Here is a 20471-nt window from a genome sequence, read left to right as displayed (position 1 = left end):
CTCCACTCTACAGCGCAGCGCTCCACTCTACAGCTGAGCGCTCCACTCTACAGTGCAGCGCTCCACTCTACAGTGCAGTGCTCCACTCTACAGCGCTCCACTCCACAGCGCAGTGCTCCACTCTACAGCGCAGCACACCACTCTACAGCGCAGCACGCCACTCTTCAGTGCAGCACGCCACTCCACAGCGCAACACGCCACTCTACAGCGCAACACACCACTCTACAGCGCAACACGCCACTCTACAGCGCAACAGTCCACTCTACAGCGCAACACTCCACTCTACAGCGCAACACTCCACTCTACAGCGCAACACTCCACTCTACAGCGCAGCACAACACAACACTCCACTTTACAGAGCAGACCTTCCCAATTTAGCACACCACTGTACAGCGCAGCATTCCACTCTACAAAGCAGCACTCACTCTACAGCACAGCGGTCCAGTCTGCAGCGCAGCGCGCCACTCTCCAGCGCAGCGCGCCACTCTCCAGCGCAACACTCCCCTCTACAGCGCAACACTCCACTCTACAGCGCAGCGCTCCACTCTACAGCGCAACACTACACAACGCAGCATTCTGCTCTACAGCGCAGCGCTCCACTCTACAGCGCAGCATTCACTCTACAGCGCAGCATCCACTCTACAGTGCCGGATTCACTCTACAGCGCAGCGCTCCACTCTACAGCGCTCCACTCTACAGCGCAGCGCTCCACTCTACAGTGCAGCGCTCTACTCTACAGCGCAGTGCTCCACTCTACAATGCACTACTCCACAAAGCACACTAGTCCACTCTACAACACACCACCCCACTATACAGCGCTGCACTCTACAACGCAGCACTCCACTGTACAGCACAAACACTTCCTAACATGCTCATTGTATTGAAAACACACACATTATTATTGTAGTTAAACACAAACACTTTTTTACGGACTAATTATCGAAAACACCCACTTTTCAACACACTTGTATTAAAACACGCACATTATATTTTAAAAAACCATTAAAAAAAATTGTATGCAGAAGCTGTTTGCACGCAGTTGGCAAGGGGAAACTGAAACTGACATGTTCTTCACAAACCAGCCTTTAAAACTGCAACAAATTAACAAAATGTAGAACTGCTCGTGTAAAACTGAAACTGACATGCTCTTCACAGTTGACGCGCGCGACCTAATCCAAGTCGAAGATCTGCGCGTTCACATCTCTTGTCTCTTGTCTGTTCCCCTTGAGTCCTTGAAAACTGAAATGATCACAATAAGTCTTGCAGCGACGGATCGCTTTCGCGATCCCGTTCGCACGTGCGAGACCTAAAAAGGGGTTTGTGGGTGATGTGTTAATAGCGCTTCCAATATTTCACCTAACCCATCTATCAAATGCAGAATTCTTAAAATTGTTATTACAAAAATTAATCATTTACAGATCAACTTTCCCAGGGGCTTTAGCCAAGATTACGTGAAAGTGAGGTGATTTGTTAATGACCTTCACTTTACCTAATTTGAGCGTGTTTGCAATAAGGGTAAGTAAACCCCCCCTTAGATCTGCCAGCAATTGACAGGACTGCTGGGGTAACATACGAACGATAACCATCTACAAACACAGGCTGTTCTGCCCAAGTTTCCTAAAAACAAATTATATCTGAAGTTAGGAACACTTTATGCCAGTTTGGATGATCTTTTTTGGATTTGTATCCCGCTATATTCCACAATAGAAACTGCTGGAGTCATGTGAAAGGTGGGCCGTCATTACTGGAGAGATAGATAGAATATCATTAGGTTGGTTTGGGGCGGTGCTATTTACTATATCAGGACCAGCAAAGTAAGCCCGTTCTACAGAAACCTGTCCAGAGACCATTTGTTTAGGGGGCAGTTAAATACAGGCCTCCATATCTTCCAACGTTGAGTACCTGTTAGATAAGGCAAGCAGAGCGGGAGCCACATTTGAGTGCCTAAGACTGGGTCTTGCAGATTGAAAACTGTTATTTGCACATGCTAGGGCAGGTCTGTAAAAGAAACCAAGAGAAACTGCATAGATCTGAGAATGGAGAGAGGGGACGACCGGTAGGCTTCCAAGTAAAACTCTCACCAGGCGTTCGTTATCAACATTTTTAATTACACAGTCGTAGTTTATTGATTTTATATCAGTGCCTAACCATTGTGTTCTTCTGGCCATTAGCAAATGATTTTGTATCAAATACCCCATTTCTGAGTTTTGGTTCAGCCAATGTTGGGCCTTGTCCATCAGTTGGATGGGAGATTCATTTAAATGTGGGCGCAATAAAGGCACATTCACTAAAATTACAACAAAAGGGCAAGCAGAAGGAGGAAGATTCATTTGTTGTTGGTTTGGCCTGTTATGTACCTGCGCAGATGGTTCATTTGTCTTGACCTGTGAACTAAGTATCTGCCCTTTGCATCAAGCAAAATTGTCCTCGCAAAATTTGCGAATCAGTAAAATAGGCCGTTAGCGAGCGCCCAAAAACATGTTTCAATGCATCAACCCCAATAGCTAAAAAAAAAATAATCGCAAAAAAACCCCTGGTAAATTACCGAATCGCAAATTAAATAATCGAATTTAGCAAAAATAACAATTGTGCTTGCCAATAGCGATTAGCAAATAAAGAATCGCAAATGAATGCATCACAATTTGCTAATACCGAAAATCATCAAAATCGCTATTTAGCATGAGCAGAATAAGGGGAATCTCAACCAGGAGGTAAAGTTGATGAAACACACAAAAAAAAAGATCTTCTGTCACAGGTGTAATGAATCTGAAACCCTTCAAAAATGATACAGGAGACCCTGTACATTTTCAAAATGGCAGCCCTCTACGTGCTTGCAAGGAGGATGAGAATAAATGCAGCAGCACAGCACAGGAGGAGGATCCAGGAGAGGGTATTCAGAGTGCGCATTACATTGCTGGGCCAAAATGAGGATGAAGTATATGACAAGTACCGTCTGAATCGTGCCATGATAATGCGCCTAATTGCTGACCTGGAACCACTACTGCAGCACCAAACCCGTAGGACCAATGCCATTCCTGTGCACGACCAGGTCCTATGCAGCCTGCACCTACTGGCATCTGGAAGTTTCCAGGGGGTCATAGCAGTAGCGTGAGGTGTCTAACAAAGCACACTTTCACGCTTCTTCCGTACATTTATTGATGCCATGCTGACATTGATACATACCCACATCACCTTCCTCAGAACCCCGCAGCAGTTGAACCAGACCAAACAGGACTTCTACCAGGTGGCCCAATTCCCCCATGTCATAGGATGCATTGACTGCACGCATGTCCCTATCTGTCCCCCCTCAGCCAACAAGTACATCTTCCGTAACAGGAAGTCCATTCACTCGATTAACGTGCAGGTCGTGTGCAATGCCAAGCACATAATTATGGACATAGTGGCACAATTTCCAGGGAGCACACACGACTCATATATATTCCGACACGGTGGCATCCACAGACATCTGCTCAACTGTGAATTTGGAGAGGGACACCTACTTGGTACATACATATACCTATTCATTACATCATTATCACATATGTAATTGCATTACTGCCGCCAAGCCTTTGCTTCCCCCCTGTAGGTGACAGTGCTTACGACTTGCAGGAATATATCCTCACCCCCTACCTCAACTCAGCAACACCACAGGAGCAACGGTTCCAAGCGGCACATATTAGCACCGGAAATGTGGTTGAGAGAACATTCGGGATCCTGAAAAGTCGCTTCAGGATCTTACATAAGACTGGTGGTGCATTGCAATATCACCCTGAGACCTGCTGCAGGAGTGTAACAGTATGTGCCATGCTGCACAACATTGCAAGCAGAAAGAGGATACCAATTGTGATGGACGGAAATGACAACGATCGGGATGACCAACCACCCGCACAACACCGACAGTCACAAGTGCCAAACACAGCTGAAGGTCAGAGGAGGCGGACATACATTACACAACATCACTTCAGAGCCAAGTAAGAATGAGCCATCACAAAATATTGTTGAGTGCAAATGTTTTATTCACATGAGCACATGTGAAAAATAAATTCAGATTTAGGAAACATGACGGTGATTGAATACTTTGTCAAATGAAATAAAACCGTTAACAGCACGTAAGTGCAATCACAATATTTAAGTGGCCCATGGTTACACCACCATGGACAAATAGGTGGAACTGCATATCTAGCGCCTCTTGTTACGTACCCCCAGCCTCCTGTCGCATGGCTCCTCTACATCACCAGGATGTGTGCCTATGGCTGTTGAGCTGCGCGAACTGCGCCTCCTGCTACTGGTCTCCCGCACGGACACGCTACTCATGCTCCATGCCGCCTCACTACCCTCCTCCCCTTCCAAGTTGCTGGCACTCAATGTACCAGACTGTAGATGTTCCACAGCAGTGGTCACTTGGCATAAGGCCTTCGCAAAATCTCCGCAGTAATGTCCTAGATCTATCTGCAGTGACACGGAGCGGCGTGACAAGACACCAGTGCTGTTGCAGAGCTTAGTGATTGCCCTAGTATATGCAGACGAACGAAGCAAGCTCTGCCGATGCCTCCTGCGCTCACTGCGTTGTCATGCTAGGACGGCACGGGTGAGCTCCTGTAGTGTCTTGTTAATTTCTTGATTCCCCTCTGCTACAACTGTGGTTAAGTCACGCACACAGTCTGTCATCGTGCTCATGTGTTTGCCCAGTTTGGAGATCCGCAGGTTTATTGTACCATATGTCTCCCCTGAAGGCGCTGAACATGTGGCATTTGGGACTCTACCCCATCATAGACATTTGAAGCCTGTTCGGATTTCACCACAATACTGCCCAAGGACATGCACCGCTGTCTGACTTGTGCAAAAACCACAGGTGATGGACAGAATGCAGAACAATGTCATACATTCACCCCAGTACAGAGATCTGGGCCTAAATCCATAGTTGTTTTGCACTCCACACCACCCCAGTTCAGACATCACCATATGCAAATCAGTCTGACCCTGTGCCTCATGGGAACAGTCCAGCCCGAACTGCCAAGCCATGCCTTCCCTATACCGGAAACAAGCTTCCAAGGACCAGTTTCTGGCATTCCAGCCATCTTCAGCCCGGCTTGCTTGAATCCAGTGGTGTGGAGTGCATGGGACTCACGTCTGAGCATACCCATCCCACTCGGGGTGACAAACGCAAAAACCACAGGTGATGGACAGAATGCAGAACAATGTCATACATTCACCCCAGTACAGAGATCTGGGCCTAAATCCATCGTTTTTTTGCACTCCACACCACCCCAGTTCAGACATGGCCATATGCAAATCAGTCTGACCCTGTGCCTCATGAGAACAGTCCAGCCCGAACTGCCAAGCCATTCCTTCCCTGGACCGGAAACAATCTTCCGAGGACCGGTTTCTGGCATTCCAGCCGACTTCAGCCCGGCTTGCTTGAATCCAGTGGTGTGGAGTGCATGGGACTCACGTCTGAGCATACCCATCCCACTCGGGGTGACACGCTATTCATTCTCCATGCCGCCTCACTACCCTCCTCCCCTTCCAAGTTGCTGGCACTCAATGTACCAGACTGCAGATGTTCCACAGCAGTGGTCACTTGGCCTAAGGCCTTCGCAACATCTCCACAGTAATGTCCTAGATCTATCTGCAGTGACACGGAGCGGCGTGACAAGACACCAGTAATGTTGCAGAGCTTGGTGATGGCCCTAGTTTATGCAGAAGAACGAAGCAAGCTCTGCCGATGCCTCCTGCGCTCACTGCGTTGTCATGCTAGGACGGCACGGGTGAGCTCCTGTAGTGTCTTGTTAATTTCTTGATTCCCCTCTGCTACAACTGTGGTTAAGTCACGCACACATTCTGTCATCGTGCTCATGTGTTTGCCCAGTTTGGAGATCCGCAGGTTTATTGTACCATATGTCTCCCCTGAAGGCGCTGAACAAGTAGCATTTGGGACTCTACCCCATCATAGACATTTGGAGCCTGTTCGGATTTCACCACAATACTGCCCATGGACCTGCGCCGCTGTCTGACTTGGCCACGTGCTGGTGTTGGAGCTGGCGGAGTAACACATGTCTGGCTGGGAACTCTTGTGGGTGCTGGGCTAGACTCTGTTTCCATTACCTGCAGTGCGGGGACATGTGCCCTACGTTTTGGTGGTAGTGGTGGTGTTGTTGGTGGTGGTGGTGGTGTGGATTGACGGTCCTGCATAGTCTCTCCATCTGTCTCTGCCGGTGTCTCCGAAAGGATGAGGCGCTCACTGTCATCTGAGTCCACCGGAGATGCATCTGTGTGTGAAACAGTGCATTGTTATTTTATTTTTTTACTCTATCTGTTTATCAATTAGCCTACTTTTCACATAATAAATTACATATTTAGACACACTGTCGGACCCCTACTGCTGGTGTAATTTCTTGCGCATTGGTGATTATCCATGTACACTTGGCTAACATGACTACAACTCTCATGATGCTATTTGTACGTGAGGGTATATGTGTAATGAACTTCTTCCTGCACACTGGGATTAGCCTGGGGGGATGTGCATGGGTATACAATACGCAGTGTATTAGCGCAGGCATGCATCTTACCTTGTTGTGTGGTTGCTGCGCCGGTAGTGTCCATTTGGATGACTCCCATGACTGCCTCAGGCTCAATAGTCCCCTCAACGAGGTCCTTCAGGGCTGTGTTGGCGTGTACTTTGGATGGCTCCCCTCCTGTGCCTGCTGCTTCCTTCACCCTTTCCGCTATGTGCTCTTTGGCACGTTTCCTGAGATTGTTCCACCTTTTCTTCAGGTCGTCAATGCTGTGGTGCGTGACTCCCACAGCATTTGCCTTCTCCTTGATGCGCAGCCATATTTTGCGCCTCTCAGCTTCTGGCACCTTCAGGGACAACTTTCCAAAAAGTTTGTCATGGTTGCTGCTCACCCCCTCTATCAGATGTTCCAGTTCCCTATCAGAGAACTTTCTCTTCCTCTTCCTGGGTGTGGCAGTTGTCTTTGCAGCATTGTTGTCCATCCTGGCTAGGTCTTGTGTAGCTGGGTTGAAAGGGTGAAGTCTCTCAGGCCAGCTTCTGTCCTCTGCCTCCTCCTCTGCGCTCCTCAGGACACTGAATGAAGCATGGGCTGGATGACTTCCTGGTTGTGATGTCATCAGCCTGCTTCGGGAGCGACACGTTTTTTTCCGAATTCGCTATTTCCGAATTAGCTATTACTGAAATCGCTAATACTGATTTCGGTAATAGCTAATTTTTATTTTAAGGATTCGCTATCGTTTATTCTGACTTTTTTAGCGATTTTTACTGAATTGCTAAAAATTATCGAATCTGTACATGCATCCCGAAAAACAATTCCTTATTTGCGATTCCTTATTTATGGAATGGAATTAGTTTTTATAGAGCGCGATAGCTACCCTGAGGCATCCTAGCACTGTGGACTAACGTGTGTGAATGAGGGACGTGAGCTGACTTATTTGCTGAATAGTAGGGTTTTTAACTTTTTACGAAAGGATAGATGATTAGGCTCTGACCGAAGAGGAAGGGGTAGGGAGTTCCAGAGTCCTGCCGAGTTAAAAGAGAACGCTCGACCCCCGTACCTCGCCCTCCGAATCCTAGGTGTTAAGACTTGGAAGGCATGGGCGGACCTAAGCTGCCTGTTTGGGATGTAGGGGGTGACAAGCGAGTGATTGATGGTGGCCCCCCTTCGCCAGAATGCACGGTGGACAATGCACATGCTCTTAAATTCGATTCTCTTCCTTATGGGTAGCCAGTGGAGGTCTCTTAGTTCAGATCTTACGGGGAGGCGGCGGGGGATCCGGAGAAGGGTGCGTGCAGCACAATTCTGGATCACCTGTAGCTTGTTTAGAGTGGATTGGGGGGCTCCCAAGTAGAGAGCATTTCCGAAGTCCAGCCGGGAAAGGATTAGGCCCTGAATCATAATCTGACTTGCCTTGAATGCGAGGAGGGGAAGGATTTTTCGGATGAGTCTGAGTAAGCCAAAGCAGGCAGCTGAGAGTTTGACTGCCTGGGGGTGGAGGGTATGCCCCTTGTCCAGCCAGATTCCAAGGCTCTTGATAGTATCCTTTGCTATGGGTGCCGGTCCGAGAGAGATTGGCCATATGGAGTCAACGGGGTTTTCAGGGGAATTGCCTAACACCATCAACTCCGTCTTGTCTCTATTTAACTTGAGACAGGACGAGATCATCCAAGAGAAGACGGCCTCTAAGCAGCCCCTCAGGTCACTAGCCTGGGACTGGGGGTGATTCAGAGCCACCACTAACTGAGTATCGTCTGCGTAAGAGATGATTTTTACTTCGAAGGGGCGAATGACCTCAGCTAGGGGGCTCATGTACACGTTAAAAAGCGTAGGGCTCAGGGAGGAGCTCTGTGGGACACCGCAGTTAAGTGGTTTGCTGGGGGAGGTGACATTGCCCTCGAATACTTGAAAAGAACGGTCTGATAGAAAGGACTCAAGCCATGTCCTAGCTGGCAGCGGTGAAGGTGCCAGGGTGACGCCACGACATATGAGTGACTTATCATGGTCAACATATAAAGTTAAGAATATTGAATCCACCTTCACGAAGTATGACGTGTTATTAACTAAGTTTATTCTTCCTAACTTTTGACCACTGTTCTGGATGTCAGTACATACCCTTTAAGATTATACACCGGTGAACCGGATCATGAAGATTGTGTGCTCATTATACATTGACTCTAGGATTGTTCTTTCTGATGTGACCGTAGAACTTGGATTCATCCACATTTCCTTATAACAAGACTCGTGATGCTTAATACCAGTGCACTATTTCCGTCTTCTTGGCCTTGAAAAAGTCTCCAAAGAGACGAAACACGTGTCGGCAGGACAAGCTGGAAATAATTTTAATGAATATAAAATAAAAGATTTGAAGTCTAACGCTTGACTCTGGATCCGTATTTTGGAAACCTTTCTCCTATCAATGAACTGTACTTTATAAATTTGTGATTAGTACTCGGATCATTATATATTCTGTGAGGGTGCATGATCAATGCCTGTTTTCTTTTTGATATTCAATATTAGTGAAAAATTCATTTTTTTGCTAATTTAACACTCCTGGTGGTGGGTGTTTGACAGGACAATAGTGCACCTCACATTAGAAACTGTTTACAAGTGACAATACACGTATACGTGTTTAGAGTATTGTATCATACATATGTGCGGACGTTTTCTCATTCTTGAGAAACACTACCACCACATATCTGTTTTGCATGTCCTAGCTTTAGTCGCTAGCCCCAGGTCAGAGAGCCTCCGTAGAAGGGTGTTGTGGTTCACAGTATCAAAGGCGGCACTGAGGTCCAGGAGTATGATGGCCGCAGTGCCCCCTTGATCCGTAATCATCCTTGCTTCCTCTGTCACGGAGAGGAGAGCGGTCTCAGTCCGTGCATGGGACGGAACCCAGTCTGTGAGAGGTCTAATAAGTTATTCGTTTCGAGGAACTCTGTCAGAGTGTTATTAACGTGTTTTTCTGCGATTTTGCTTATCCTGGGTGGTAGGGAGATGGGACGAAAGTTTCCTTGGTTTTCCTGATTGAGGTTTGCTTTTTTTAGGAGGGCTTTGACCATAGCTTGTTTCCAGCTGGGGGGGACAATGCCTGTGGTGAGGGAGGCATTGATCACATCCAGAATAATGGGGAGAATTTGAGGAGAAGGAATCTGCAGGACGTGAGCGGGTGCTGGGTCATTAGGAGAGCCTGATTTGATCTGCGACATGAAGGATAGGAGAGTGGTGGGGTCCATAGGAGGAAGGGTTTCCAAAAGGATTGAGGGTTGGTGGCGAGGGGGAAGGAGGAATAGATGGTATGAATTTTTGTGTTAAAGTACTCGGCTAAGTTATTACAGTGCAATTGGGCATTGTGGGGATCTAAGGGTTTTTCTGGGATTTTAAGCAGGGTTTTAGCGATTTGGTATATTTCTTTGGGTTTTGAGGCTGATGCATTTATTTTGTTTTCGAAGAAAGTGGATTGCGTGCTTCTTATTTCATTTTTGTATGATAATAAGGCCGTTCGATAAGCAGTTTTCCCTGACGGTGAGTAGTCTAAGCGCCATTTCTTTTCAAGTTTTTTGCATTGGCGTTTCATTTGTCGTAGTTCCACAGAGTACCAGGGTGCAGTCCTGGACCTGTGTTTGGGTTCAATGTGATTTAACAGTAGTATTGAATCCAAAGACTGTGTGATCCATCTATTATAATTCTCATTACTAGAGATGGGGTCGGGGTTGCACGGAGGAACGGTGGTTTCTAGGGTAGTTGTCCATTGTGTGTGGCTAAATTTCGACCAGGTACGGTCTCTCCGAGGTGCTGTAGGTGGAGGGGGAGACAGATTAGGGATGGTCAGGGAGATGGGTATCAAGAAGTGATCTGTCCTTGGAAGGGGTGAAGGTGTGCCAGCTGTGAGGTTCTTACAGTTGCTAAAGATGGGATCAAGGAGATGGCCCCTGGAGTGGGTTGGTTTTAATACGAGTTGAAGTGCCTCAAGACTAGCAGTTAGTTCTGTAGCTGCATGATCCAAGGGGTTGTCAAGATGAATATTGAGATCCCCTAAGATGGTGTAGTGAGGGAGGCTACAGGCTCTATTGGCTATGAAGGGTGGCAGACTGTCAAGGAATTATCCCATGTTCCCCGGAGGGCGGTATATAAGAGTACCAGAAAAAGTGAAGGTGTGTGAGAGGTCTAGGGAGAAGGAGAGGCTTTCACAGTTGGCTATAGGGTTGGGGAAGCTGCGGCAGTTGTAGCATTCTTTATATATGACTGCGAATCCTCCGCCTCTTCCGGTTGAGCGATCTTCGCGGAGGATAAGGTATTCTCCGGGTAATGCTTGAATGACATCGGGGTCAGACTCGGGATGGAGCCAAGTTTCAGTGAGAAACAGCGCGTCAGGTTTGAGATCCTCTAAAAGTAGCGCGATCTCTACGGAGTGTTTAGGGAGTTACCTACAATTTATCAGGAATATGTGGCGTTGAGTTTCAGGAGGGGGGGTGTCCGGGTGGGACTGATATGCGCAGTGAGTGCAGGAGAAACGTTTCCCAGCCGGGTTCCAACTGGAGAGGCAAGGTGTGAGAACCTTTCCTCTAAGTTCGAAAAGTGAACTGGAGCTGTATTTGATGGGCTGAGAGTTGGGACGAGCAGGGGTAGTGGCCCCTGGTCCCGGCTAATAAGGACTTGCTTTCCTGAATTTTGATCCATGTGCACCCAAGTGTTGCAATTGCCCTTTATTCCTTGAGTCTTGTAAGGTCGCCTGGGGTAAACTACACCTGGGATCAAGACTTACATGTGTAGCCCTGCTAGATGACATCTCATTGACTACACCAAGGTGACCCGTCGAGATTGGGATAGGCATAAAATTTTCTTACGCACAACCTTGAATAGTATTATAACAATTAGAACTCAGACTATTGATTTCACGGTTATTAATATTAGGAGTTGTACAAACTTCAGAAGTAACAATGGGTTGGGGCAAAGCGCTAGAGGTGGCTGAAATAACCCCATGGTCTACCTCCAGTTGTTGTACCAGCTTAGTTTGAGATAAACCTTGTAAAATACAATCTATGGAATCTAAACGCGCATAAATATGTTGAAAGAGTTGTTTAAAGTTTTTCAGAAGTGCATTCCAGTTTGGGGGAAGAGCATAGACTGTGGGTTGCTGACTGTTCAAGCAGGATGAATTCAAAGGTGTGGCGACCTATCTGATCTTTTTAGCAGGACATTTAGGAGGTAATGTTGCGTTGCCTCTTTTTCGTTTCCCATTAACAGAGTTCGGGACTATTAGTTTCCCCGTATGTGTAGTAGCAAGCTCTGTGTGTTCCGTGGGGAAATCTTGCAGCCGCAGAAGGTTCTATAGGGGCACCCCCAACTGTGGTGGTTGCATCCCCCTGGTTAGTTTGATTGCGCAACACCTAAACCAAACGAGAGGCTCTTTTCTGTAAGGGCAATTTCTTTCTCTAAAACTGAGGTTTCTCTGGCCAAAAAGGTATCTAAAGTAGACCCAGTTACCTCTTCATTTGCTGAAGACATTTTCTTGCCCCTTATGGTTCAACAGCTAGCATCCATAGGTCAAAGATGTTAAGGGGGTGACCCAGCCCAGCCTACTCCGAGGCCTGAACCGCATTTGAGCTCCACTGTGCGCGGGCCAAGATCGTGGACGAATCCAACCACAATGCCTGTGGCCCCAAGTAAGTGTGTTGTACTGGCAGCATTAAAGAGCTCCAGATTGCAAGTGGGAGCCAAAGGGGGTGGCCAAGCCCAACCAAGTCCGGCCGCGAAAGCCCTGATTGGCTGACGATGGCGGTGCGCATGCGAGCCGCTTTGCAAGGTTGGTCTTTGAGTCCTGGACCTCTGCAGTGGTGAAAATCACAGAAGGCTGCAGAAATGGGTTCCCACGCTGCAGGAACCCTGATTGACTTCTAAGTGCCTCCTGGCGCATGAAGCTGACGATGGCGGCGTGTGTGCGAGCCGCTTTGCAAGGTGGGTCTTTGAGTCCTGGAACCCCCGCAACAGTGAAAAGCACAGAAGGCTGCTATGCCATCCTAGAACTTCTCTGTGCTCCTTGAGTGGGTGGCATAGTGCTCTATTGCATATGCCATCCTACAGGAGCCGTCTTGTGAGCTATGCAAATATATAGAACAATCATATGATGAACGAGTACACAGTGTCATGAAGCCAGCTTTTGTGGTAGTTATTGTGTATAGAGCTTACTTATTGTAAACGGGGCAAAAAAGTATTTATGGGTGAGTCTTCTTAAAATCCAACGCAATTGTTTTTGATACTGTACCAGATGCAATCATCATGTGCTGTTATGCACTGTATAAAATTGTGTGGGTGTAGGGGATCACCGCCCTACCACTTGCTTCTACGACACTCCTTTGTGCACTGTTTTTTCCCTTCAATGCAGCTTTTGCCACACCTCTTTCCCTGTGATTGACTGTTACACATTTCCAAAATTATTTCATAGCACTTGACGTTCTAACGCTGAAGTGGTCACTTTGGGATCAATCATTCAGTTAAACAGAGTTTGGACTCGTACTTCGAATTTGCAAATAATGCACTTATGAAGTACTCTGTGGTACGTCTTCACAGCTGTCATGTAGCCCAATTTGAGCTGTAACACCCTCAACAAATTCTGACTAGGGGTATGCGAAATTCTCGTCATTTTCTCTTGCGTAAATTTGTTACATTTCAGAAAATTGGCATGAAATTGCGAGAAATACAAATTTGGCATTTTGCGCTATATTTTAGCGAAGCAAGGAACTATTTTGTGCTACAAAATAGTGCTAAAAACACAAGTGCTCCAAACTACAGCAGCTTGTGTTCTGGTCGTTGGGGTTGTTCCCGTGCTCCTGTTCATAATTATTTAATGACTTGGAGTAATGGTTTGATTTCGAAAACTTCATGTAACAAGTGTAATGTGAAATTCCCAAAATTACGAGAAAAACTTAGGTATAATTAAAAGTTTACCTGGGCCTAATCATGACCTTTTGGTCAACGGTGCCACCAGCCATGTTTGGACTTAGGAGCACATACTTAAAATAGGAAAATAGAAACTACAGTCCATAAACCACACATTGCTGCTGGCTGCAGTGCCCACACACAAGTAGGATAGCGCAATATGGCAGACAGTTCTTCTCTGTATGGCTATTATATTCCTGACAGAAGCTCTTCGAATATAACTGAGGTCTGACTCTGCTGTCCTAATCGCAGGTATGACTGCGCATGCGTACTCAATCTGCCAGCGCACACAGCTCTGCTCCCCTATGACTGACACACCACACAGAGAGCAGCATCAGCTGACCACGCGCAGCAATTACTCAGGTTCAAGTTATGCAGAACACTCTAATTGGATATTTGGCACTGCATTCAGACACGTGCAGCTTCAGTCATCAGTTATTTGATAGCTGTCATTAACTGGTGCAACTGGTGAAAGAAATGTGTTCTCCAGTTTCAGAGTTCAAAGTGTGTTCAATCTCCAGAAATCTCATCTCTGCGGGCTAATTGGGCACTTGGCCTGGCAAAGAAGACTTTTTAAAACGTAGCCAGCATTCCATCCATAAATAACATAAAAAGAATGGAAGTCAGGCGCATGATTAATCTATGTAACATACATAGCTTTATTTAAACATTGAATAAGGGGCGTCGGGTTCAGGAGCTAGTGACCTCACAGAGAACAGCAGATTCATGGACACACTGAATGTTTCATTGAATTCATCCCAACAAGAGACTGGCACATCCATGGAAACTACTCTTGTTGACCCAGAGAAACAACCTGCAGGTAGTTTCATGAAAGAAAAATCGGCTCGCAAAGGGCCAGATTCTGCGAATCTGGCCCTTTGCGAGCGCAATTTTTGCATTTGGGATTCATCATCCCAAATGCAAAAATCGGTAATTGCGAAATCGCATATTTGCGAGGAATTACATTTAAGGAATCTCTATTTGAGATTCCTTAAAGGCAATTCATTAAAAAATTTTAATTTGCGAATTCGCTATTTCTGGCCGCTATTTACCATGAGGTCAAACCTCGTGGTAAATAGCGAAAACTTTGGACATGTGTGTGGGCAACACCAATGTAGATTACATTTCAGGGGTGCTACAGGGTGTCCTTTGGACACCCCTGGCACCCTTGAAATCGCATCCTTATTTGCGATTAGCAAATAGCTAATAGCAAATAAGGAATAACTCCCCATTCATTCCTATGGGCCTTTAGGCCCATAGGAATGAATGGGGGGTTATTCCTTATTTGCGATTAGCAATTTGCTATTCGCAAATAATGAATGTGTAGGAATCGCAATTTATTTAGCCTTTCCTACATGAATCCCGTTTTGCAAGTCCTTAATAGCGATTCCATAATAATCTCTATTAAAGACTCGCAAAACGGGACTATGATGAATCTATGTTATGTTATGTTATGTTAAATAACTTATAACGCGCACGTACACCGAAACGGTTTCTTGGCGCTCATGACAGACATAACAAACCAGGGCCAGGAGATCACACTGTTCCAGCTTTGAAAAGAAAAGTTTTTAAGGTTCTCCTAAATGACTCGTAGGTAGGGCAATGACGAAAGGAAGAAGGAAGGGAATTCCAAAAGATGGGGCCGAGAGAAGAAAGGCGCGGGCCGCCATGCCGCTTCCGGCGGGAAGATGGAATGCAGAGAAGATTATCAGCAGATGATCTTAGATTACGGGTGGGAAGATATCTTTTCAGTTTAGAAGACACAAATTCAGGGGCGCGATCGTGGAGAGATTTAAAGACGGTGCAACCAAGTTTAAAGGAGCACCGTTGGGCCACTGGGAGCCAGTGAAGATTCCTCAGAAGAGGAGAAACATGCTGGTGTTTAGGTTGGTGATACACCAAGCGGGCCGCCTGATTCTGGATCAGCTGAAGTTTGTGGAGCTGATAAGCAGGAATCCCCACGTACAGGAGATTAGCAAAATCAATCCTGGAGATAACCAGAGCCAGTAAGACTAGAATGAGTGCCTCTCTGGTGAGAAAACGACAGATCTTACGGATCCTGCGCAGTTGAAAAAAACAGGATGATGTCACAGCCGAGATCTGGGGTTTCATGGATAAATCCTCAGAGATAACCACTCCAAGGCTTTTCACGGTCTTGACCGGGCTGGGAGGGATGCCAAGGGAAGGAGGCCAATAAGTGTCGTTCCAAGGATTAGAAGGGCCACCCAGCAGGACGAGTTCCGTTTTTGATGGATTCAGCTTGAGCTGGCTGTGAGCCATCCAATCTGAGATCAACAACATGGTGGTTTGAAACTTATATCGGGAAGAGGGTAAAGTGTCCAAGGGAAAGACCAACTGAAGGTCATCAGCATAATTGAAAATAGTTGCTGGGGAGTGACGAAGGGAGACCATAAGTGGTTGCATGTATAAATTAAAAAGAAGGGGAGAGAGAGCAGAACCTTGGGGGACACCACATGTGAGAGAGAGAAAGGGAGCAGTGAAAGTAGACAGATGGACTGCCTGCGAGCGGCCTTGCAAGAAAGACCGCACCCAGTCCAACGCAATACCCTGGATGCCGGCGTTTCTGACACGGTCGACCAGGATAGCATGATCGACCGTGTCAAACGCCGCCGAAAGGTCTAACAAAATCAGGGCTTGGGAGAGGTTGTCATCAGCGCCCGCTCTGAGGGTGTCCAAGACAGCCGCAATCACCATCTCGGTGGAGTGGAGAGGGCGAAAGCCAGCCTGCTGGGGATCCAGGAATAGAGAAGTCTCCACGAACGAACTCAGGCACCCGGTAACATAGGTCTCTAATATCTTGCCCAAAAAAGGGAGGAGAGATATGGGCCTGTAATTACTGAGCACTAGTGGATCAGCGCCGGGTTTCTTTAAAATGGGTAATACCACGGCCTGCTTAAAGGCCTCTGGAACAACTCCAGATGATAAAGAGGTGTTGAGGAGGGCCAAAGCAGGACCGGGACAGGCCACGAAAATTTCCTTCAGGATATGAGGGGGGCAACAGTCCCTGGGAGATCCGGAACAGACCTTATGAAGAAGGTTATGAAGGTCAGAAGTAGAGATAGGAGGAAAAGAAGAGAATACCTGAGGGTTAGCAGGAGGGAGAGGGAACGATTTGGAGGGGGAGGGAGGAGAGATGTTAGTTTTAATGATGGAAATTTTTTCTAGGAAGAAGGCATTGAGCTCATCACACAAAGCCTGAGTAGGTGCCAGTGGAAGAGTGATGCGGTCAGGGAGGGAGAGCTCATTGACGATTGAGAAAATGTCTTTTGTTTTGGAGGCCGACTCCAGGATTTTTGTAGAGAAATAGTGAGTCTTTGCCTCAAGTATCGATGATTTATATTTACTCAATAAGGAGATAAACTCTGTCTTGAGTAAAGGGTCATACTTGTGGCGCCATCGACGTTCAGCTTGGCGAAGGGCAAGTTTATCAGATTTAAGCTGGTCATTAAACCAGCGCTGGGCATCGTGGGGGCGTTGGACTTTTATGGTCTTTAGGGGGGCTATTGAATCGGCTGCTTCCTTCAGCCAGTGTTCGAGGGAGGAGGCTTGGTGGGTTACTGAATCAGGGTCTACAGGGGCTGAGGCTGCCAAGAGGGAAAGAAGTTTTGGCAGGTTGGCATTTTTCCAGTTGCGAGCCCTAATGTTCGTAGGACGAGGAGGACGGTGAAAACTGGGCAGATCAACTGAGAAAGAAATAATATAATGATCTGACCAGGTACATGGAACAATCAAAGGAGGGTCGATATCAAGATTGGCCGACCAGACTTGATCGAGTATGTGTCCCTTACAGTGGGTAGGACTGGAGATCAGTTGCTGGCAATTCAGACTGCTGAGGGTTTCAGTGAAACGTTCAGACAGTCTGCTTTCTTGGGGATCATTAGGCCAGTAATTAAAATCGCCCAGGATAAGAACCCTAGAGTGATTAATAAGAAGCTGGGAGACCATGTCCCCAACTGACTGGGAGAAAGAAGGCATGTAGGAGGGAGGTCTGTACATGAGCACACAGGTGAGGGAAGTGGTGACAGAGCGAAGCTGTATCACCAGAGTCTGGGTATCAGGAATAGGAGTACAGTCCAGGGTAGAAAAAACAAATTCCTTGCGAATGATAGCGGCGACTCCGCCACCAGTTTGCCCCCTGGGGCGGTCAACATGTAGTATATAGTACCCGTTAGGGATAGCAGCTAAAATATCGGGTGCTGAGTCCTCGGTCAGCCAAGTCTCAGATAGGAACAGAATATCTGTCTCAGTGTCGTCTAGTAGACGATAGATCTCCAGTTGGTGTCTCGCCAGGGAGCGCGTATTTAAATAATGAATGGATAAAGTGTGAGACACAGGTGTTAAAGGAGGAGTTATAAGAGGTACAGAAGGGGAGGTACAACGGGGCTGGGGAAGAGCTGAAGCCCGGGCAATGCCACACGCCTGGGCCCTTCTGATGGCGTCAGGCGGCAAGGGGACATTGTGATTGAGGGTATGGAGGTCCTGTGAAGAGTATGAGACTTTTTCGGCAGGGCGGAAGGCCGCAGGGCGCAATCGTGCGCGGACGGGCGCAGACGGGCAGGACTTTGGCTTGACTTCGGCGCGACGTCGGCGCTCCCGCTGCGCTCGTCCGCTGCGCTTCCGCCACACAGTCATAATATGAATAAGGGACGTAAAACCGCTAGACCGCTGACCTGCGCTGAATGCGTCAGGGCGGAAGTGGATCAAGGAAGAAGGCGGGCAATGGCGCTCACTGGATTCGACCCTCCGCACAAACGGCACACAGCCGGGGCGGAACGGGGTCTGGAGCGGAATTTACAGGTAGGTTGCTCAAAGGAGCCAAGAAAGTGCAATTAGCAATGATAAAATCACACAACGTTAAAAAACACAAGACACAATAATAATTGCGGAGGAGCCGCGTTAAAAGCTAGTAGTCAGCTAGGAGTAATTAGCAACACATTGGCAGCCTGAAAACGCCGCGTCTGTCAACTGTGTCCCGCGTTTGGCCCCATTAAATACTCGAGGTCCAAAACCGCTAGACCGCTGACCTGCGCTGAATGCGTCAGGGCGGAAGTGGATCAAGGAAGAAGGCGGGCAATGGCGCTCACTGGATTCGACCCTCCGCACAAACGGCACACAGCCGGTGTCTAGCTGATGGTTTCCAGATTTACACTGCTTTTAAACACTCCATGGCTATCGCACATCTTTCCTAAGGAATGGTGAATTCAATCACTGGTTTTTGGACAAAAACTCATAAACACTTGTACAGCATGGAAAATAAATAGTATCCACATCTTGCTGTCATATAGCCAATTATGTATGTCCCACGTTAGACAAATCTATTGATCTTATTTCATTGAAAGCTGTAAGAAACCTATACAAATGAAACAAGTGCTTACTATCTTTTAATGTACCAAATTCTTACGTAAATATATGTTCATATTTACTTATGGGGGTGTAAATGCTAAGACAGCAATGGGGGCTGCTAACAAAAGGAAATTCACATGTGGGTAAATATATACATATACATTTTCTCTTACACTTTGTAGTAAATTTACTGCTTTGGGCTATTCACCATTTATGAGTGTACATTTACTAGAACGTGTAGGTATATCTTTCTACATCCCTAGTCCCAGGAGGTGGAGTCAAAAGTATGAATATAAATTAGTACTTTAAACTTTTCACACGTAGGTGGAGAGCTCCACCATTGGGGCACAGATTTCCTTATGCAAAAGTATAGGGAAATTGCAAGAAGCTTATTAAAGTAACTAAGAATAATTTTATGTTAAAAATGAATGCAAAGTAATTGTATCTATTTACCTGAAATGTAGAACAAAAACTTAGTCTTGAATTAAATATTTTATTAATTTAAATATATTAATTTAATCAAAAAGTATTTTTAAGGTTTTTTTAAAAACCCAGCTAAAGTAAAATGTTTGTATTGATTTATTATGTAATAGAAAATACTTAGGGCATCCTTAGGATGGCAGACGGACTTTGTCCGCCCGCCATTCTCACGCTAAAATGGACCGCCCGCCATAAGAGTGGGAGTCCCGTGGGGGCAATAGGATGCGCCCGCCACAGTGGCAGGCGCATCCCGTATTTTTAACATTGCATCGGGCGGTGCTGAAAGCACCGTCCGCCGCAATGCTAAAAACACATGTTGTGCTTTTCAAAGCACAAAGTGACAGACACCGCAGAGTGCCTGCAACGTTGTGCGTTGAAAGGCAGGGGTGTACCATAGGTAACTCCATGGGCACCCCACCCCCCCGGAGTCCATGGGGGCCCGCAACGGGCCCCTCAAGCAGACTCTGCATGCCTTTCCGTGGTGGCATACCATTTAATTTCCATTTCAACAACCTGCTGCCCTCAAACTGTCTGACTACTGCCACCCAATCCATTATTCCTAGCTGGACTGCGATAATTAACGCCTCTCTCCGGCAGGGATCAATCCCTGACTCTCTGAAAGCGGGCCAGGTCTTTCCCATTCTGAAAAGGCCGTCGCTGGATGCAGCCTCCCCAGACAATTTCAGACCGATTTCCAACATTCCTCTCTTAGCTAAAGTGCTGGAGAAGTGTGTGCAGCTGCAGCTAAGTCACCACATCAACAACTTCCACCTACTCGATGACTGCCAACCTGGTTCCCGTCCTGGGCACAGCACTGAAACCACCATGCTCCACATCGTCGATGATGCCCTACAAGCCATTTACCAAGACAAAACATGTCTCTTAATCCTCCTAGATCTATCCTCGGCCTTCGACACGGTCCACCACGTGAAGTTACTTGAACGCCTCAAATTTAGGATGGAATTAGATGGCCCTGTCCTTGACTGGTTTAGATCCTTCCTCCAAAACCGGTCTCAGAGATTCCTAATCAATGGTAACCTGTTCGCTCCCTCCTTGGTCACAGTCAGAGTCCCTCAAGGATCAACGTTATCCCCCACCCTTTTCAACCTTTATTTAGAACCCCTTAGCAAAGTCCTTCGCACCACAACTATCTCCTACCATATGTACGCCGACGAC

Source organism: Lissotriton vulgaris, chromosome 5, assembly GCF_964263255.1.
Source record: "Lissotriton vulgaris chromosome 5, aLisVul1.2, whole genome shotgun sequence".
Classification (NCBI taxonomy): Eukaryota; Metazoa; Chordata; class Amphibia; order Caudata; family Salamandridae; genus Lissotriton; species Lissotriton vulgaris.
Note: the sequence above shows the minus strand (reverse complement) of the source record.